Source organism: Pleuronectes platessa, chromosome 22 (genome assembly GCF_947347685.1).
Source record: "Pleuronectes platessa chromosome 22, fPlePla1.1, whole genome shotgun sequence".
NCBI lineage: Eukaryota > Metazoa > Chordata > Actinopteri > Pleuronectiformes > Pleuronectidae > Pleuronectes > Pleuronectes platessa.
The window spans coordinates 9,546,117-9,569,077 of NC_070647.1; positions in this window are offsets into that span (position 1 = coordinate 9,546,117).

Here is a 22,961-nt window from a genome sequence, read left to right on the forward strand (position 1 = left end):
GAATAGCTCTTTTTCATGATTATGGAAAACCTCAACTGGGCTGTCTGGCTTTCTTCCATTTCTGTGGGATGTAAATACCCTACTCACATTTTAGCAACCAAATGTATACATCTGCATTATTGAAAAATGAAATATTGCTTTACAATTAATATTTAATAATCTTTTATAGGGTTCTTTGTTATTTAATATTTCTATTTGAGATTACCACTATACTATACTTCTTCTCCTCTCTTCTGTCTTTCCTGATTGGTGTCTCTCCCCATTTCTTATTCTATACCCTGTGGGCAGATTTAAAAAGGAGGATATGATGTAAGCCACATGGACACACTGAGTATCCTTGCAAAGGCCAAGGTGGATTAAGCAGTGTCTGATTATCAAGTTTGACTGGTGCTATGCTTGATAACAGTGCGTGTCCACTGGCATTTATAGTCAAAAACTATTTCATACAAGATAATTAAAGGGTTCAGAGCAGTGTAACAGTATTAATGAATTAGTTAGGGCAGAGGTGTGAGGTAATTTGTGTGTGCGTGTGCGTCTGCGTGTGCATGTGTGTGTGTGTGTGTTTGTGCTCATGAAGGAGAAGTAATGAGAGTGGATGGTTTCTCTCCACCAGACAACCAAAATGAACTGTGCAATGGCTAAAAGAATCTGTCTCTCTGGTTCTCTCAGTCTGGGGCCTGCCTCCCCCCCTCAACAGAGCGCTTGGCCACTGCTGCATTGTGGTTCCGGGGCCTCATTTCAATGGGCCTTTAGTATTTTGTGTGAACAAGTCAGCGCCATTTGCATTTGTTCCAGTCACAAAGGTTTAACAGGTCAATAGGGACTCCCTGGCAGAAAACTAACACACTAGGGTACCTTTTTTTTCATCCCTCCCCTCACGTCCCCTCCATCGCTGGGGTTTTCAGGCTCCCAGCTGGCTTGTCCTGGTTGTATATAACTCAAACATGTGGGGTGTACACTATCTATGTTGGTATGAGGGTGTGTGTGTGTTTTAGGACATGATTGGTGACGATAGGGTGTCAGGGTCAGAAAAGAAGAGCTAATACTCTCCAGGCTGTTTAGACAAAAGTTTAATTAACATACAACATATAGTAGGAGCTTGTTTGAATGACAGACGGTGTTTGTGTGTGTGTGTGTGTGTGTGTGTGTGTGTGTGTGCGAGAGAGGGTAGACTCTTTGTCTCAGACACACAACCTTAATAAAATTTCTTGAACAATACCAGACCATGTGGGAGCTCATTGCACCTCACCATCAACAAGTGTGATGGCAGCACACAGGATCATTGTGCCATTAATAGTCATGAACATAAAACTTAGTTTGAAAATACTTTTTGTCCCTTCTCCTCTCTGATAATTTGACACATATTGTCTCATGTTTTGTGTGTAGAGGCAAACAAAATACTTTTTTTTTCTTTTTAGCTTTGTTATCATTCATAATGAAAACCAGTGGAAGCCAATAGATGAAATATGTTGAGCTAGCTTATAGCTAGCAGGACCCATATTCTGTAAAAAGGGCACTGACTTTGCTGACATGCAGTTTTTCAATTCAGTGACTAGTGGCGGGGGAAGTAGGCACGTTAAGTACAAACAAATAGAAAAAAATGTACATAAGGAAAAGTATAAGTACCACATTAACACGACTTCTCAAGTAAGTAAGCACTTGCTTTTAAATATTAAAAGGAAAAGTACTTGCCGAATAAAGCCTATTCTCAAATGCAGCAGTCTGCTTCATCATTATGGCAAAGTCTTGGTGCTGCTGCTGCTGCAGGAGCTGGCAGTGTCTGATGTTACCTTCCGAGTATGGACAGTGAACCAATTCCCCTCTCGGTATTGATAACTCTCAAGACTATTAACAATTTAAACATATAACTTGATGTTTTGTAAAAATATTGGAGTAGAAAGTACAGATATTTGCTGATGCAGTGGAGTAAAAGTGAAAAGACTGCAGATATAAATCCACTGGAAACTAATGAAAAATATATTTAATTATCGTAAATGTACTTCATTACTTGCCACAGCTGTCAATGACTGCCAACACAGAAGCGTGTTTGTAGCACCAAATCTAGAAACATATTTAGAAAAATTTAAACAAAGGCTGTTTTTGTATTGCTTTTTTTGGACAACATTTAGAGAAAACACAGTATCCTCTCATTAAAGAGAGTCATTTTTGGGAGGACGGCAGAATTGACTCGTCATGGTTCTGTTTTCTCCTGAGTGTAGCCTCTGTTGTTCGCTTGGGGCTTTCAACATCCATAACCCAAAACAGCCACAGCGAATATTTTTTGTACGATATGCTTATATATAATGATATTTTTTAAAAGTTAATTTAGTCAAAAGCAGTGGGTAGTTGAGAATAATGCAGCTCCTCTGCAGCATATCCATCCACTTCATGTGGGTTGTAAGTGCAGTCATGGCTGCGGGGTCTGTTAGTGCTCACAGAGATTGTCCTGCATTTAAAAAGTCAGCAGCCACCCCCTCTTCACAGCCAGGTGTGCTGCTGAAGGGTCCTCAGGTAGGACAGAGAACACCCAACCTGCTCACTCACTCTAGGTGAGAGGATCCACCTGAGTAGCTCATGAGTGAATAGACTGGAAAGCTTCAGTGTTAGACTAAAAATGTTGCTGCTTGTTGTATATATCCATTTTTATAATTTTGAGTAATGGAAAGATATAAAAAATGCCCCTTCTAATCATTACAATGGGTTAGGGTTTAATAAGTACGGCACAATTATTATTATCACAGTAACTTCCCCTCACAGGCTTCTTGTGTATAATGTGGTGCAGAATGAAACTTAATGCCTCTTTCAAGGTCAAGTCTTTGTATAGTTTAAATATAGTCTCAGTAGTATGTACTTTTTTGCAACACATTATTTGTTTCACACCTGTGTACGTTTGTGTGATCGTCAATATTGAAATTGACTCCTGGATTATGTGTCATTGACCATTTAAATCTTAAGAAAGAAAATTATTAGTGTTTCACAACTTGCACTATATGTATGTATGAATAAATATCGGCAGTAAAAAGTGGTTGAGGGCAGACAATTATTTTTTATAGATAAAAAAATATTTCACTCTCAGGAGACGTTTTAGTGTTAGAGTTAGTTTCTAGGCACTTGCTAGTTTAATCACTGTGTGTACACTTACATGTACAATATAAGGAGCTTGTCTTAGTTACTTGGCGCACGTCGCTGTATACACAATGTATACAGTCGGCTAAAGAACTATGTAAACATCATGCACAGCTGTACACATGGGTAAAACACTCATAGTTTTTATTTATATCAGAGTATTCAACTGACAGCAGAGGAGCGACAATTCAAACATGTTGTGGCCGACCTGGAGTAAAAGCCATGCTTACAATTCTGCTCCTGCCGTGCTGATGCGAACCCGCCCGACCGCCTCACTGTGCTCACCTCTCCCGTTTACTGTATTTTGTTGCAGTTGTTTTTGTTGAGCAGTGTGACCCACTATCTGCAATTTCTGTTCCATTATTATCTTTTAAAACCTGCTACACAGAAAGCAAAGTGTGAGCTGCAGCGTCAGGTGCTACAAGCTGCTAGCTACAGGCCTGTAGCCAGGCCCACAGAGCCAGACCTGGCAGCTCCGAGGCTGCGACGTGTGAAACGCTGCACACAAAGGAGCTCGCTCCATCTGTATGCACCCTACATAGGCAGGCTTTTGTTGCAGCCGACAGGCACATGACTGCTAGCATCTTAACCCCTGAGAGCCAGCGTCTCCTTTCCCCTCTCACCAGACTGCACACTGCAGCAGACACCACAGTATGTTTATGGAGATTTATGTGTTTTGTATTTTTGCGAAAGCATTTCAAACCTTAAAACTGTCTGGAAAATATTTTTAAGAAGAAATGATTATTACAGATACATTTTAGTATCAATAAAGTTTAAATTCTCATGTGTTCATGTCCAAGCAAAACTTAGTTAAAGCAAAATGAATGCCATACATTGTTTTACGAATTGGATCAGGGCTACGTTTTTAACAATGATTTGAGGTTAATATTGAGGTCAGCCATGAATAGAAAAGGAGCAGAGAAAAAAAAACCTAAAAAGTGGTAAGTGTTTTCACATGAAATGTATGTAAAAATATGCAGATTAGTATTTTCTGTACTGCTGTATGGATTTAACAACAATTATGAAGGTCAAATTTGCGATAGTTTCCCATTTAAACAGGTTTAATTGCCTTTCTAATAACTGCAAGGACAACTTTGCTTATTTGTCTGTACATTTTGCTTGAAGTTGTGTAGGGACAGTTCAGAAATGAGTCCGCAGCTTCCCACTGGGAGACCACTCTGTAAAAATCCAATTAAAGATAAATCACAAGCATCAAGTCTCTATGGCTGCAGCAGTTAGGCGATGCTCCGACCTATTATCACTCTTTATTTTTCAATTTTAGCGTGCTACATGCACGTCCTTGAGTGGATCATTAAGTTCACACTCTGTGGCATGTTTTTCTTAACAAACCACAACCAGCAGTAAAAGTATACAAATTATCTCCTAATTTATAGAATTTACTGATAAAACTCAGATAAATAGACACGTGAATAATATCACTTTGTGTAAACCAGACTTGTGCATGTGTGTGTGAAGCAGAGAGCATGTGTGTGCATACTCGTGCTAGATATGAAGTCAAACAAACACTCGCGACTGACACGAACATACTGTCATTGGGTGAGAGTATGTGTCGTATGTGTCAGATTTTTTTTAATGTGCCTCTGAGAGAAAAATCAGAGGCACAGGAAGGACAGAGATTTTGAAGTTAAAAAAACTACACACACACACATACACCACCACCTCTGACATCCTTGTATGAAATGTGGGTGTACGGTCCCGTTGGGGGCTGGGGTGCGAATGGCTGATATCCGGGCTGAGCTAGGTCATGCCAGGACCATCCAGGCTGCAGTGTCTCTGTGACGTGGCATTAAAGCAGAACCGACAGCAGGTCCGATCCCTTTAAGAGGTAGTACCACTCCCTGAGAGTGCCACAGACCAGTTTGTGAATCGTGTTTTTTTCTAAGAACCGAAAAACAATCGTTAATATCTGTGGAATGGACCCTGAAATATGACTAGTAAGTAGAAAGGAAGCAAGAGGAGTGCGTGTGTGTGTGTTTGTTTGTGTGTGTGTGTGTGTGTGTGTGTGTGTGTGTGTGTGTGTGTGTGTGTGTGTGTGGTGCGTTCTTCGAATATGAAAAATATGTCTAAAATTAGGCATTTTATAAAAAATTTGCCTTTCTGCTGTTTGTAATTTACCATCTTTTTATGCTCTGTTAAAACGAGCTAACCAAAGTAGGACTGAGCTAAAAAGTGACACATTTTAGATGAAATGTTTCAACCTTAAGAGCACTTGACTTCATATTTGAAGCATTTTCCTGTGTGTTCTAGCATTGTCGAACATTGCGATGGCTCAAAATCTAAATCTATTTAACGCAATGAATAACATTTTGGATTGCAGCTTTAATTTAGTCATACATTTTTTTTTTTTTAAATCATACTCACAGTTATACAAATGATGGAGAAAAAGGCTGCTTTGCCAAGGATCAGGGTGGCGTTTCTTTGTCCCCTGGATAAACATCCCTGTAATTACATATTGTGAATGTCCTAGAGATGGGCAATCTATTCTGTGAGCTAAATTAGAAACCAAACTTTTCCAATAAACCTGACATATCCAAAATGACCTAGAAGGGGGAATCTCATGGTTAACTGAAAGTAGGACAATGATTCTCCCAAAGCACTGCCCTTGCTTTAATGAGAGATGAGCTACAAAAAAAGGAGGAATCATGAGGCTGTCAAAGTTCTGCTGTTTGGGATTTATTGTCTGTCTTAAAAAAAAACTGCTCAGGACCCTTGTGTAGAGCGAATGCAGGTCCACTTCATCTCTCCTCTTTTCCAACCTTTGCTCTGCAGCCGAATGTGTTCCCTCCAGACAGAGACGCTGGGTTTTCAGAGGTGAGTGGCTTAATGATTATCAAAGAAATGCGTCTGAATCAAAGAGCTCAGTTAGTGCCCTTGATAAGTGTAAACCGTGTTCGCAAAACACACTGAGAATGTTATTCTGACCTTGCAGACTTCTTTGTTTATTTAGTGTTTCGGTTAGATACTCTACACTCCTGTATATGATAAAATACAGCTTTTAAATTATTTTTTTTAATGTGAAGATATTTAATACATGTAGTTATTTATCTTTAAATCTTACATTTTAAAATGAATTAATGAAAAACATATTTTCATAAGATCAGAGTAATTTACAATCATATTGCATCTTATTACACACACACACACACAATGTCTGCAAGATCAATCATTTTAGATGCATAAATGGTCACTTGCATAAATGTTTTTATTATTTCATCTATTTAAAGAGATTTAAATGTTTTCATTGGAGTAAATTGTGACTGCTGGATTAGAGCCTTCTCAAGAAACTTTACTATTAAGTGGAGGAATCTCTATTCCTTTTTTTAAAGTTTAAATCTGAAACTAAAGCTTCAGTAGTTTATAAAATAGCCACGTCATAATTTTAAATCAATAATAATAATAATGTAATTTCGAATATCGATTGATGCTGCTGAAGTCAAAAAAAAAAGCAGAGCTCTCTTTTCAACTTTGCAACTTGATTTTCAAGAGTTCAGCTCATGAAAATGGGTCAGAATTAAATTCATAATGAAATTCTGTCTGACAGATAGCAGAAAAAAAGTGATCATCAGTTTGTTGTTTAAATATCTTTTCAGAATCAAGGTTACACCTTTGGGAAAAAAGCCAAAGAAACGCATGTTATTTTTTTAGTTTTATCCTCTAGGTTACATTTTAATTTAGAACTGCTTTTTTCAACCTTTTCTTTTAAACTAAACCAATATATTCTGTCAAATATTTTTTTGTTAATGAATTCATAAATGTATTCAGAGTTTAAAAAAAAGTGTCAGTAACCAGAAAAAAAGCTGTTCAGTAATTTTGCCTTTTCACTACACTGAAGGCAGATTATACTGTTTTACCTTAAAATGAATGAATCACTGTGTGGCTTTTATTTTTACTCTTAATTAATTATACTGTCCCTTCATATAAAAATGTGTATAAATATTGTATATACATATATGTATGAATATATACATACACACACACACACACACACACACACACACACACACACACACACACACATTTAAATTGTCTTTTCTTGTTTTTTGTGTTTTCTTTTTCCGTATATCCGTTTATATTGAAAGAGAAAGAAATGCTTAAATAGTTTACATTCTTCTACCTTCATAAATAATTATGCGCCACATTTTTGTAAAATTTAAAATACCTGAAATACATTTTTGTGTCCAACCATCTGATAAGCTTAACAAAACAAGTTTTAAATACAATATGAACGAATCAAACAAAAACAAGACAGACTCTTGTTTCTCCTCCCATACACACTGCACAGGGTTAAATTCTGTATGTTTAGAACTCAAGTGACTGAAGAAGTAAAGAAATGTATCTCCTACAGCTAAGTCTTTGTACAATTATGTTTTGGTGCTTGCTAAAAGAAAAAAATTGTTTTAAACCTTGTAATATATTATGAAATGTACGTTTTAGTCGGAATTTGGCAAATAACAGTCGGTGTGTGTGGGTGACAGACTTTTAGACCGCCATGTTGTCTCCTCCTGTCCTCCATTTTGTGGTTCTGTCTCTTGGTTCCTGCTCACCTGCCTCTATCGAAGTTTTACCAAACTTTCTGGGGCTTTTTTTAAGGTGTAACAAATTATTCTGTGGCTTACACATTAGCTATTCATTTATATTTAATTAAAATAACCATTATTTAATTTGACCTGTCAGGCTTTTGTTTTCATAGTGAGAGACCTTACCTGATGGATGATACCTGCTCTTTGCCTTCAAGTACCTTCCTTAAAGACTCCAAACTGCCTCCTACTGCAACAGGTTGAAAGCTTTCTGAACAAAACCCCTCACAGGGAGGACTGTGTCTTTTTTGACAAGACGTCTACCTCCTAAAACAATGTCTCCACATAATCAGCAGCAACTGTGTGAGACACTGCATGCAATGTTAGTTTTTAGAGCTCAACGGTGTGAGCGACCGTGACCTGTAGCCCCATAATGGCCGCCGGGGGTCACGGAGGTTAATAGAGACTGATGTATGAGGCCCCAGAGTGACATCCCAAATGGGATGGCCCCTTAATCCTTATTAGGCCTCTGTGTTAGTGATCCTTACCTTTCAAAGCAAACAGCATGCTCCCTTTGCCGTGGGTCCCCAAACCAGCCCCCGGCATTACACTTCTGACCCCGGGGTCGTGGCATTTGTTCAGAACCCTTCAGAGACTGACCTTAGGGGTCACGGCTGTAATAGAGAAGTTGTTGAGGCGCGTGCTGCTGAGGGGCCCCTGCGCAGACCACCACGTAGAGAGAGCCGGCCCGCCGCTCTGATCACCGAGGTGTGTGTGTGTGTTCGCCAAAGTGTAAATGTATAGAGATCTGTCATTTATAGGCTGTTTACACAACAGGGTTTATTTGTGTGAGTTATTACCAGTCAGGCCAGTGTCACAAGCTTCTGAATAAGACTTGAACTACTGCATTTTAAACACCATACATTAACAAAGCTGCTTACGGATGTCTCATCTCTTTACTGGCAGGTGGTTCTACTTATTAAACTGCATATTAGTCAGTGCTAACTAAAAGCTACAAGCTATATATTTAAAATATTGCATTTGTGTGGGCAGAAATGTATTATAATTTGTAATTTCTTTAATTTCTTGTCTTTGTTTTAAGATGAATTTGTTCAAAAAGAAAGCCGTTTGTCGGCTATCCTGCTCTTATTCATACGAAAACCTTTTCATTCATCATTTCAATACAGCTTGTGCTGATTTGTTTGTATTTATTTTTATACTATTTTTACAATGTATAGTGTTATCCCCTGAATATCAACATTTTTGTGACTCGTATTATTCTGAGGTACTTTGTATTTTTCTTATTCCAGTGCTGTACAGCATTGAGGTGTGTTTGTGTGCGTGTGAATTTGTATGTGGCAGTGTGCACTTGCGGGATGATTCATAAGGATGTGAAGGTGCCGGAGGTCTGATAAGGCCACTGAGTCAACATCTCCATTGTTTCAGCTCATGAGTCCACTATAACTCACTTTGCCTCGTTATCACGGTGCAACATGAGTTGTGTATTACTGACACATTTACTGTAATAGGTCTATTTGATAGTGATTTGTATTTAATTCCTCTCTTTTCCGTTTTTTATTTATGATATTGGAAAAAACTATGTGGTACCGAGTTGCTTTGCTGCAGCTTCTCTTCTTTACTGTGTCAGCTGATATATGCAAATTGTTCAAATGCGACTTGCATATATCAACAATGCAATATGCCTTTAAACACAATAAATGTAGGGCCGGATACAGAGGGGTTTGAATGTGCAGGTGAAGCGGGTTGACGAAAGGTTTATGGTCAAGGTGTCATAAATGAGGTTGTAAATATTGGAGTTTCATCAATGGCAGCATTGCGCAGGCCGCTCCTGCACGGGTGAGGCCGTGCAGAGGGCTGCAGTGTCAGAAGTTGGCAGATGAGCCAAAACCAGAGCCGTATCCTCAAGTGAACTCTCCACGACGTACGGTGCAACAAGCCCTGCCAAGTTTTTTGAATTCCTGCCACATGTTAAATGGTAAACAACTGACTAGCAGAAACAGGGACTCCGATAGACGAGGAAAGCTGAGGGACTCTTCACACTGCAAATGAAACATGCATTTGTTTACAGTATTGTTAGATTGTTAGGCACACAGCTGTTGTGGCGTTTTTGTGCTCGCAGTGATTGCGATTGGTTGAAAAACGTGGCGAGATGTGACGTCAGAGGGTTCAATCAGATAACCAAGCAGTGCTCGATCCTGTTTTCTTCATTAAGGGGGACAAATTAATTTATGTCTTGATAATGTGCTTTTATCAAAACCCTCCAGTCACCTGATTCCTGTCTCTTATTCTCTACGGCTGCAAGTTTCCATGTAGAGGTGTTGTGTGTTTTTTGATATGCGGATGGTGCAGCAGAATACAGAGCACGGAGAACCTGAGTATTTATTTGAGACTGGAAAGCTAAGGAGGGTAAGGCAAGACAAGTGTACTCTCTCTCTCTCTCTGAGTCTGTCCTCGGAGGTTGAAACACACACACACACACACACACACACACACACACACACACACACAAACACACAGAAGCGTAACGCCTTTATATTTCAGCATCCAAGAGTAAGGAGGTAGGAGAGACTGCAACTAAAAAAGCGGCCATATTAGCTGCTGTTCAGTCGCTCATGTTCGCTCCGTTCTTTCTTGTCCACAGTAAAAAACACATTAGAGACAATATCTAAGTGCACACAAGGAGCTTTTCCCACCTTTTACTTGTTTCCCTGTGCTGATTTCCCCTTCAGATGTGTGTGAGCAATAAAGACAGATTGAAATCAAGACCAGCTAGCCTTGCTCCATGATGTGAGATATGTTGTGTTTTTGGACAGTTTTTCCTTTTTCCCCTCTCTTTTGTGCAGCTGCTACTTTTGAGGAGAGAGGAGGGGAAAAAATTAGCTTGTGCTGCTGAGTTCTAGGTTTCTTTTGGGAAAGAAGACCGGAGGGGAGTGGAATGGCGTCCAAATGAGAGGAAGTTGGGTTTTTTTCTAGCCATGAGGGAATCTGTTGAAAACAACCAGGGGGCATTACAGCATTTCAGCCACATAGAGGTCCCTTTTGCGGACAAAAGTTGGGCGGAAACCGCGCGGGTTAGAATAACCTTCAGGACGCTGATGCAGAGGTTGGTAGGTGTGCATGAGAGAGAGAAAGAGAGAAAGAGAGAGAGGTAGAAAGAGAGACAGCAGGGGTGGTATCTGGTACAGAAACACAAAAAAGATCCTCCTCATGCAGGCTTAACTTAACACTAGCTTTTCAGAGCGAGGCTGTTTATTACTGTAGGCTATAACGGTGCTACTGAAAGGATAAGAAAGGGTGGGATACAGAATAGGCTGGACACCGAAGGGGAGGCGAAAAAGAAGGAGGGTGCAGGACATGAGCAGAGTCATCAGCAGAGTCCATTTTATCATTCGGTTCTGCCCCGACATTTCTCCTCTGCACGCAGAACCGCCAAGGTTGGTGCAATTCGCGGCAAGTCAATGGTGGCCTGGTACCGGCAGATTGCAGGCGCACTGCGGTAAAGATTGCAGGATTTCGCAGCACAGTCCACTGTTGCAATCATGGCAGAACGGTCGCACCCAGGTGCGTATTTGGCTTTAACCACGTGCCAACGCAGTCGATAGCTTTTCAACTCATTAATGTGTTTGTGGTCAAGAGAAAGAAGCAGTTATCGAGACAATATTCATCTGTTATCATGCTAGACGTTATTTTTTGGGCCTCTTGAAGATTCCTGTGTCTCTTTGCTCCCCGAGTTTTGTGACAAAGGACATGTAGGTCAAAGACAAATGTCTGAGATAAAACTCCCAGCTGCGGCGGTTCGTAAATGAAAAAACATGATTCGTTAATGTTTTACACGAAGATTAGCTTTAATCATTCGTGAGGGTATATTTTTCCTCCTCAAAATTGTGGACTCCCCTTTCTCCTGCACCCCCAACCCCACCTCGTGCACACGCACGTCGTGCTGGTCCCAGTGATGAAACCGCGTCGTGCGCACTCACTCCCACACGTCCGTGTTTCATCATCAGCTGAGCCCCTTCTCCTCCACTCACAGATCTTCTTCCCTCCCTCTTTCGCCCCCTCCCCTCTCTGCTCTTGCTTCTTTTTCTATCCATCGCTCTCCTCCTCCTCTCTCCCTGGGTCCCGGCCACATGCGAGAGGGTAGACTAGGACGCTGCTGCTCTGAAAAAAAAGAGGGGAAAAACGCTCTGCTGCTATTTCTACAGGCGGGCCCTCCCCTTGAGCTAGTCTGTGCCAGAAGAGGGAGGGATTTTTTACAACTCCCAGTCCCAGAATTTTAACCCTCTGCCTGCTCTCACTTGTGTCTGCAGGATCTGCTCCTCAATATCATGCAACAAGTGGCTTTGCCTTTCCTCAGCTTCAACATCGCTGCGCCATTTGCAAAGACGCTTTCCAGGACCTATATTTGCGTCACTTCGCAGACATTGATCACCTGAATTTGGTCAGTTCTGGCATCTTCTCGGTTGTTCTCGGTGAGGTTAAACTGAACTGGGTAGAATCTGTATTTTTTTCGTGTGGCTCGTGCCCTCGCGTGATGCAGAGGCTTTTTGAACACGTTTCTTGGTTGCTCGCCATGCTTCCTTTTCGCCGTGAATCCTGCCTGGAGCGGAGGACGAAGACAGCAGCTTGTTTTTCAGTATGTTGTTTGAGCAATTGCTTGATTTCATGTTACCTGTGCGTCTATCTTAATGGAAACCGATGATTTCTCGTGTATTTCTCGTGTTCTCTTATCTCCTCTGCCCTCCACCTTCTTCGCCCTTTCCATCTCCAAACCTCTCCCTCTTTTGGGTTTTCTGCCCCACCCTCTCTTCCTGACACTCTCTCTCTTTCTTTTTTTCTCTCTCTCCCTCTCGCGGGCAGTCTCCAGTGAAAGGGGAGCAGGAGGGCGGAGCGGCAACAGGGCTTTTTTCTGGGACAGGTGCCAATTTCAAACAAAAGACACAAAAAGCCAAAAAAGAGTGAGATAGTTCCCAATGAATGCGAGAAAGTGGCATGTTTTAAGAACTCATTTGTAGTAATTACATGTGTGCATGTGTAACTCTTCTCCTCTTGCAGGACCTTTCTTTTTTATTGCATGACTGAGTAGTGGCAGAGATCTTGAATCCTCTCGCACCCCCACCCCCCTGCTGTCTTGCTCCCGTGAAGGCATTTGAGTTTCGAGCGGGGAAAAGAAGAAGGGGTGGGTGGAGTTGGGAAGGGGCAGTGAGAGGCGGAGCCTTTGCCTCCTCTCCTCCCTGTCGAGTCTTCTTGCATTATTCATATGCCTGGGCCAGTGCTGCGATCTGACTGGCTGCCTGGCTTAGCATTCACCCGACATTCAGCGGCTCTGTTTGCTAACATTCCTCATTCAAAGCCTTGTTAACTGCCAGACGGGAGGAACACGCGACTCCATGGGAAACCCACATGGCCTTCTCATTGTGGCGGGCCCTGACAGTCTAGGACTAGGAGGTGGCAGACAGAGGAGCGAGGGGAGCCAGTTTGTAAATATTACAGAGCAGTTAGCTGAGGTTAGTCAGGTTACCGGCAGCTTAGAGATGGGGTTTGGGGTGAGGTGGCCAGATTGACAGGGTAAAAACCCAGACAGAGGGGCAGACAGATGGGCAGACAGACAAATAGACAAGGCGTTGAGGCACAGAGGGAGGCTGGCACTTGCTGGGACACTGAATGGGTCTCTCGTTGGCGTGCCCGCCTACTCCTTGCAGGGAGTGCAGAGCTGTGTGACTGAATCCAAGCTCCTTCTCTGCCCTTCTCTACAGAGAGGATATGTGGACATACTCGGTGCAGCTACAGGAAGACCCAGCACAATGAGCGTCGGAGATTTCAGCACTTTACCCCGGATAGCTGATGGCTGTGGTGTGTGTGTGCCAGCTGCCTCAAAGACTCAGTGGGTAAGTCAAAGACTATGTGTGGGTGTGGAGGTAAGTATGTGTGTGTCTGCATTTATACTTATGCGTGTGAAGCACAGACACATGCAGAGGTATTCTTCTGGCGGAACGATGAAACACAAAGATGACAAAACAAATGGCAGAGAATGGCTTCGCTCGACCCAATCTCCGCGGATGTGTGTTTAAACGTTGTGTCTTCGTGTTGTTACCTTCAGGGCTTCACGACTATCCAGAGAGAGCAGGCTTAACTATATGTAGGTGAACCAATGGGGGAACTTGGCATGGGCTTTGAAATTCGGACAAAACCGAGCTAATCTGTCCTCTGGAGCGTCCCTACCTGCAGTTTTGATCGGCAGGTCAGCCTTTTGTGTGAGACGGTTGTGGAGGGAGCAGAGAGGAACCAGTGCTGTAATGTTGGGCTGAGGGCCAGACAAGGCCTGCTACACAAGGCCGAGCCGCACCACAACGCTCCCTCTCTCTCCCTCTCTTTTTCTCTCTCTGTCTCTGTGTCTCTCTCTCTCTTTTTCTCTCCTTGTCATCTATCAAAAAACTATAAACTGCAATTCTCATGTTGAGTATTCTAATGAAAATCTAATTTTGGTGAATGTGTGCAAGGTTTAGAATTTGTAATAGAGGGTTAAACATTGGAAAAGAGGTCAATGGTGACACGTGGCCACACGTAGCTTTAATATGGCTCAACCAGGCCTGTTAGACATATCGATTATTAAACTTTACGAGATGATTTGTCTTAATTTCTTAAATTTTACTCGACGTGTGTAAACAAGAAACATGTTTCAATGGGTTTAAATGTCGTAATATCAATTTAGTTTGATCATACGGTTTGAAGACTTCAATTTTAAACGATGTAACATACCTACGCATCATTAGGCTTGTGTATTTCAACCGGAATAGCTCAGTATAATTCAAAAACTCGTATATTTATTAACATTAGCATCAATTATAACTGCTTCCTCCCTGAAGAAGAATTTCAGCTATAATTCTGACTCTATTATATCATATTTTCCACATAATTAAAAAACTCCACATGCCACACCCCTCATCAGTGCCATCCAGCAGGGCATCTTTTAATTATTCAGTTTTTCCAAGGAGCTCTAATTGAAAATCTTACCTATCTCCCCACATTGCCTCTTAATATGGTTTCATGTTGAACACCTCAGCACATCAGATTCAACCATGACACGATCGGTAGGAGTGGAGGCAGCGGGAGTCATCACAGATAGCTGTGCTCATCCCACCTACGTCCTACAGGCCAAATCACCCGCCACCCTCACACCTCAGGGAACGGTGCTGGTTCTGCCATTGCTGTCGCCCCGTTAGGAGATCCTGACGTCGCTTTCTGTATTTGGCGTTTCCAAAAAAACTGGTCTCAGACACTCAAGCCAGGTAAAATTATGAATTAACACAACAATTTGGAAAAGGAACAGAGCAGTGTTGAACACCGATCAGTTCACCAGGTGCAGCATTAAAAACAAATTGAACGGATTGTTAAAATTTTTCTTCACTTAATTTACGATTTCTTTTCTTTCTTCTTATTTTCAGTCAAACACACACTACAGAAATAAATGGTAATATTTGCGTTGGGTTGTGCTGCTCTTCATAATCATCCTGCCATTGTGTAAACGGGAAGAAACACACTTTTTCTAACTCGGAAGCGCTGATTGTGACGTTAACAACAATATTTTCTAGTCTTTTTCCATCGACACGTACATGTTTTAAAGTGTCCAGTGCATATTTACATTGTCGAATTTGTCCGATGTGAATAACAATGAAATATTTCGAGTATATGTGCTCAAAATATTTTCTGTCGGAGAAAAAATATTTATCCCGGCGACACCAGAAAAACAAAACTGGTTTGATCTTGGAATTAAAAGATAACATATTTTCTCACAAAACTGGCAGCAACAAGCAGTTTGTTGTGAGACTTTATACAATACACACTGATTTCCTGTGTTTTAAAAAGCTTTGACCTTTATGTTTTACATAATAGATCACAGAGGAGTCTTACATAAATTTTTTCTTCTTAAAGAAGAAAATGAAAAACAATTGGCACTAACACCGACTCTGTGTCTGGTTTCTAAGCAAATTCTTACAACGTGTTAGAGAATATTAGAAAATCAAAACCTAAAGGAAATGTGTGTGAATTTAAAGACAATCACAACACATCTTGAACCAGACACTTGCACACACACACACTTGCACACACACACACACACTTGCGCACACACACACAAACACCCAGACACATTTGATGCTATGTACCCCACAATGGACTCTGGCTACGAAGATGAATGGGGTTCCCACGCCTCTCCAAGGAGTGCAGGGCACAGCCTCCTCCTCTGAGTGTTCACACACGGACACACACACACACACACACACTCACACTCACAATGAATGCACCACAGATGGCCACACAGTCTTACTCAAACACATACAGGTGCATTCAGTGTAATTTGGAGACACACACACTTGCAGTGAAAAGGTAAAGAAGCACATGCAGACACACTTTAATTATTGATTATTATTTATTACACAGTTATCTTTATTTTTCGCACTTTTTTTTGGCATAAAAAACTGCTTTAATTTGTCAAATTTTGACATTCGTCAGCAAATGAGGTATGAGACATATTAGCTGGGTCTTACTTTAAGTTACGTTTCAGTCAGACCCTAGGGGGTTGGGGTTGGTGTGTGTGTGTGTGTGTGTGTGTGTGTGTGTGTGTGTGTGTGTGTGTGTGTGTGTGTGTGTGTGTGTGTGTGTGTGTGTGTGTGTGTGTGTGTGTGTGTGTGTGTGTGTGTGTGTGTGTGTCTGCGTGTGTGTGTGTGTGTGTGTGACACAGTCAAGGTTTTGTTAGGAGGACTTAATTGAAGCAGAAACTAAAGTTTGTGGGATAATCTAACTTAATTTCTAAAGATCAGTAACACAAAGTACTTCTGTGTGTGTGTGTGCGGTCCACAAGTGAATATATTTAGGTGCTTGCATTCAAACTTTTTATTATTTTAAAGAAGGATGTATTTTAATATTTATTTTGTATCACAATACTTACTTGTAATTATTTCCTTTTTTCTGACATAGAAAAAAAATGTATCCACAAAATACTTTACAATATGAATTATAATAAATATATTATAGATTTAATTTGATTTCTTTATTTGCACCATAGAACAGAAGACAATTCCAGCTTTGACTGTTTGTGTGTGTGTGTGTTCACGTTTGTGTGTCCAAGAGAGAGAGAGGGGGAGGGTAAGAGAGCATGAGACACCTATACTATTTATTTATATAATGTGTAACAATGCGTAATATATTTAAATATTTTTTTACTAAAACAGCAAAAAACAATTTAAAGATTTTATTCAATATGAAACCGAATTTACGTGCATATATTTACTTGCTAAATTACTTCTCTTTATATTTTTATAATTTGGTATTTTTAAGTCTGTGTAAATGTATTATTTTGGTCATCTTAGAGCCTAAAATCCAAAAGAAAATTGCAGAAAATTAAAATAGCTGTTGAGGCTAAAAAGCGCAGCTGATTTTCTAATTCTAATACCACACAAGAATGTCATTTCCACTGGTCATTTTCAGAACCATATGGTTATTTTCTGAGAGATGAATCTCAGCTTCTTTAACAGAGGCCAGTGAATGTTAATACAATTCTCCAGTCTAAATTCAGCAATGATCACTCTAACATATGTTACATCAGCCTTAATGATACACTCATGGAGCTGCTTGGCAGGTTTATGACCTAAGGTCTACACCTTGGTGTGTGTGTGTGTGTGTGTGTGTGTGTGTGTGTGTGTGTGTGTGTGTGTGTGTGTGTGTGTGTGTGTGTGTGTGTGTGTGTGTGTGTGTGTGTGTGTGTGTGTGTGTGTGTGTGTGTGTGTGTGTGTGTGTGTGTGTGTGCGTGCGCTCATGTCTCTATTTTTCTATTTTATTTGCAAATCTCAAGTTATTTGGGTATGACTATTATTTTCTGGTCAAACCTCAGGACCAAGTTTACTTAAACTTTTTTTTAGATTCCCTGTATTTTTTAAATCTAATTTAATTTCAGTATATATTTACCTTACACTTGAACCACACTGCTGACATCTCTCTCCTGCCCAGTCTCTACAAGGGCATTTGAACCACTCTTCTGTCGGTGACCTGCTGACACACAACACAACTTAAATCGTTTTCCGTTAGTTAATTGAACACAATCCGTGTCACGTAGTTCCAACGTGCAGCAGCGACTTTGGGACCGAGTGACACGTCCCATCAAAGCATGTTGTGTGTCATGTCGTCTGAATCAGTGAGTGTCTGCCGCAGCTCAAAGATAATCTCCTCTAAGGAAATTGGTTGGGAAAAAGGTGAAAGAAAAGGCGTCACCCTAAAGGTCAAATGAAGATTAGAGGGAAACAGGACACGAGGGCACACCGGCTGGCACCCGGAACTGCACAAAGGCCTTATTGTCACGGGAGCCCTCTGCTCTTCACACGCTCTCCTTGTGCACTTGGGGAGATGTGACACCTGTTGGTGGTTCTGGTCAACTGCAGGCTGAATGGTGACAGGACGCCTTCACAGGTTGAGGGTGGTCCTCAACCCCTCGTTTCTACAGTTGTTTCCATTTGGGCTCACGAATGTCTAGAATATTTGTGGATGAGCCGACTCAGAAACAGTCCCAGGTGTGATTAAGGTCACAATTTGTGTCTTTTGTCATATTATCTTTATCTCCTGATGTTTCCAGTAACTTATTACACACTCTACTTGTGTTTAAATGCATGTCAGCAAATCAAAGTATGAATGTAACACTTATAATTTAAACATTTGCTCCATAGGAATTTTTAGAGGGTCCATACACAGAAACATATGTCAAAAACGTATTTAATCACTCCTGGCAGTTTGTAGCCATGCATATAGTTTTTAATTAAATTTTCACCAGGTTTTGCGATATCTGCCTCAGTCTAAAGAATATAATCTCGAAAATCCTTATGGGAATGATTATGAGGAACTTGGTGTATATTTGTGTATAATTGTTTGGACCAGAATCATCTTTCTACACAACTACTCTGTTATAAGCAGTTTGTTAATTATCTGAGCGCAATTTATTTGCCAGATATGAGAGAAAATGCACAATAAACCAAATTAACAATAACTTGACTGACAGCATTATTAATATTTTGCTTTCTATCTTTATATAGATCTTGTGATACTATTATTTTAAAATAAATTAGCATTTTTTTCAATAATCTTTTATTGAAAATTGAATCCCACGCCACCAGCCACTTTTCATTCACCTTCATTGTGTTGTGTTGGAGGTAGATCTATATTTCAGAGCCTGGTTACACCAAACCAAAGCTAGAAGCCTCTTAATGTAAATCATAACATGTTTTATCCCAATTAGCCTGAAGTGACCCTTTTAGTGAAAGGTGTCCTCCTGTATAAACCTGATACCTGGCAGCACACACATCAGCAGCACGAGGGAAGCAGCCAGATGCAGTCCGGTCGGCCGTGCACCTCACGGATCCCGGACATTAAGTAGTTTGTGTCGAGATTTGTGTGGCATTTATGGGATAACCGACCTGCAATAAAAAACAGCCACTAACTGGCTGGTGCGTGTGTGTGAGTAGTTAAGATGGTGACTCACTTTTATAAGTTGAACCCGAACTCAGACCCCCTCACGTCGCTCCCTACGGCTCCGGGGGAAACCGCAGCAGAGCAGCAGCCTCTCCTGTCTCACTCAGGAAACTCCCCCCCCCCCGAACAACCTCAACCTGTCTCTTGCCCTTTCAACCAAACACACACACAAATGAATTTTTGCTAATTTCAACACCATTTCCTGAGTTGTACACAAAGAGGCTACAGATTTATCTGATTGATTTAAATTTAATAGTCTTTCTTTTCTTCCAGTCAACTCTTGGTGAGTTTACCTAATGGGTGTCACCTGAGCTACCAGGGAACAACACAGATATGCCGACAGGATCCTCATAAATAATGACAGTAGACACCCTCTGTGTTAACATGCATGCAAACACCTTGCTACACGTTGTAGGTTCACATGCACAGCAGAGCGCTGTTGTTACATGATGCTCATGTGTAAAACAAGAGGTGAAAGTCTGACCCTTTGACACCAGCTCACTCCCCTCTCATTTGTCTCCATCAGGTCTACGAAACTGGAGAGGAGGCAAACTGTCAGACCGGAGCTGCCGCCGCAGAGACGGGATGACAACCAGGAGGGAGACAGGAAGTATTTTTACTGCACTCACAGATTTGCACCTATGAAGGGACGATATCTCAGTATGTAAATGCACAGATAGACGCATAGTTCAATGTGATCTGCTGTCACATCAAACAGGATTTACAATTAACAATTAATATTAATCTTCATGTTAATATTAAAAATGGAATTAAGTGTATGCTTTTTAAATATATGTATATATTAATTATTAAATCTGTTTTAATTGTATTCATGCTTTATGAATCAATTATCTACTTAAAGTTTGTATAATGCTGTATTGATATACTATAGAAGAATCTGGATCTCATGGACTTGATGGTCGAATACATGTGTCAGGAAACAGAAGGTGTCAGTGTACTGTAATTGTACCCACATCATATATTATAAGCCATTTATAGAGAAAAGCTGTGCACTTGATCTGTAGTTTTCTTTCCTGTGTTTCCTGAAGGCCGTTGGTGGCGTTGAGCCTCTGTTCCTCACAGGTCGACCATCGACAGTGTGACACGGCTGAAGAAGATAAACTGTCATTTCGGGTGAGGTAGTAGGTTGTATAGTTTTAGGGTCATTCCCGAGCTGTCAGATGACTATACAACTTACTGTCTTTCCTGAAGCGACTGTATTGGCATCGTGTTTGTCACTGTCACCAACGAAAATACCACCTCAACACCCAATAAATCCCCTATTGATTTCCTTTATTGAGAAGATAATGTCGAAAAGAAGCTGATGAATTAGAGGCAATGATCTCTAAATATTCAGAGAATAAAAAAAAGGGTACATCAATTGACAGTTTTCCACTTCACTGACCTGATGTTTATCGGTATCTATTTATAAAATATCTTTTTTTTTCTTTTCTGTTACTGAAGTCTACAATTACTCTTGCTTCCTTTATTCTTGCAAATGCCTGAACAACATGCCTCCATTAGATCATATTTGAAAACAGTTTTTTGTGTTTGAGCCTTTTCAGCCTGAATGTTATCATCAAAAATCAAGTGACTTCTGTACAGCCCCTCCTCTTCCCGACCTTCCTCACCTGGATGACTTGCGGTGTTCGTACAGGGTGAGGTAGTAGGTTGTGTGGTTTCAGGGTTGTGATTTTACCCCATCGGGAGCTAACTGTACAACCTACTGCCTTCCCTGGAGGGCAGCAATACATCACGAGCGCACACATGTCCAACGTCACCTTCCTGCTGTGGAGAAAACATCTCTTGACTCCTGTTTACAAAGCTCAACACAGAACCCAAAGCTTTCATGAAACGGGTGAGTGGGGCTGAATCAAGAAGGTTACTACAGATTTGTTACTGGTACAAAATATTAAAATTGTAAATGTTTAGATTATTTTTAATATTCTAAACGTTTTAACTTTGTCATTTTTTATTTATCAATAAAGACTGGATACGAAATAAAAAACAACCAATGACTGGAGTCTGATTTTTTCCGTGTTCAGATGTACAGACGTAAACAGTAGTTTCATGCTCAAGTATTTTCTTTGAAATGTTGCTTTATTCTGTAATCCCTTCTAAAGGAGCTCACTATATGTTGAAATAATAATCTTAAAAGCCTCTGGGGCTCAGGAACATGTAATTGTGTATTCATGTGTGTGCATCATGGGTCTCTGTACTTTCAAAGAGACAACTATTCGTGATTTTTCCAGAAAACTGTAGCAAACAAGCAGGAAATTCAAAGTAAACAACAAAATAAAGGGACCGTGCTGTTTTATTGTTTTATTGGTGTAATTTTCAAACCACACTTAAGAGCAGAGACGCTGTTTGATCGTGAACTTCACCAAAGATGGTAGCTGCTTCTTAACAGAGCTGCACAGAACGGAAAGTCTTGTAATTAAGGAAACATCAGTGTGTTTCTCTCAGAGATGCAACATGAGATCAGGATCAAAGGAATCCTTAATTATCATCCTCCAACTTGTCTGCATATGAAAACACTGAGCACTTTGAGAAGTACTTCATCTTGCTGTACTGTCGAAGTTATACCCCAGAAAGTCCCTCGTCTTAAACTAGAGACACACTGACAGACTGTAGTGTGTCCACACGCAGCAGATGGCGCCAGATAATACATGTTGAGTTGATGGGTGTTTTACTTGGACAGTTTCTAAGATCTATTTTACAGCAGACCGCACAGAGAAGGTCTATCCTGGTTACCATCCGGCAGTGAGGAGGGATACATTTGTACATTGCTGCAGACTATAAGAACGTTGAAATACAGTTTGCAGTAGTTGGGAAAATCATTTTGCTTTAGGTGACGGGCATGTTCACAGAGTTTCACAATTTGATATCTCCTTAATGTAGAAAAAACACTAATCAAGGATATGTTTAATTTTCAACTGTGGCTGGTGACGGATGCTGTCACTTTAAGAACCAAAATGTGTTAGTATCTAACGGCTCAAACACTGAACATAATGGACACAGCACAAGGTCGGAAGTTTACCACGTCGGTATTCACATATTTGAAAATGTGCTCCATGAGAGTGCAGGACAACCTCGGTCTTCTTCCTCCTCGCTGCTCTGCAGGGCAACAAAGCCAGAGGTGAAACCATCTCAAAGATGGTGGAGGGATATTGAAATAAATTAATGAAAGGAGTTTACTAGGAACCCCCGAGGGTGCTGCTGCCTCAGGGTCGAGAGATAAAATCACATTGTGACTTCCATACACACTTGATATTCTGAGTGCAGAAGTGTATTAGCACCAGTAACACGAGTATATACAACTTTAAGTACCCGAATAGTGCAACTACGAACCATCCAAACATTCAGTGTGAAATGCTGGACGCCATCTTGGCTGTGCAGCAGAAGGGGAGGGATGACCAGTGCCTTTTCAAACTCGTGAAAATGGCAGCCGAGGAAAGAGGACACATCGTCTGTGCCGATGGCGACTATCTCTCCGTGTTGCGTGAAACGCGGCACAGTAAGAAAAAAATTAACTCAAGCGACTAAAGCAGCAGTTTGATATTTTGGTGGGTGAGAGTAGCGGTCACATGTTGCAGTCATCATTTCTGCACAACAGCCGCGTTTGATTCAGGACACTACCCTGTTGAAATCCACATGCTGCACCAGTGAGTTGCTCGCTGTGCACAAAGTCACCTACGTGTTCTAACTGTGGCTTCAGATGAATAAATGGAGAAAGCCCATGGGAAGTTGTGTGTAAGTGTTGTG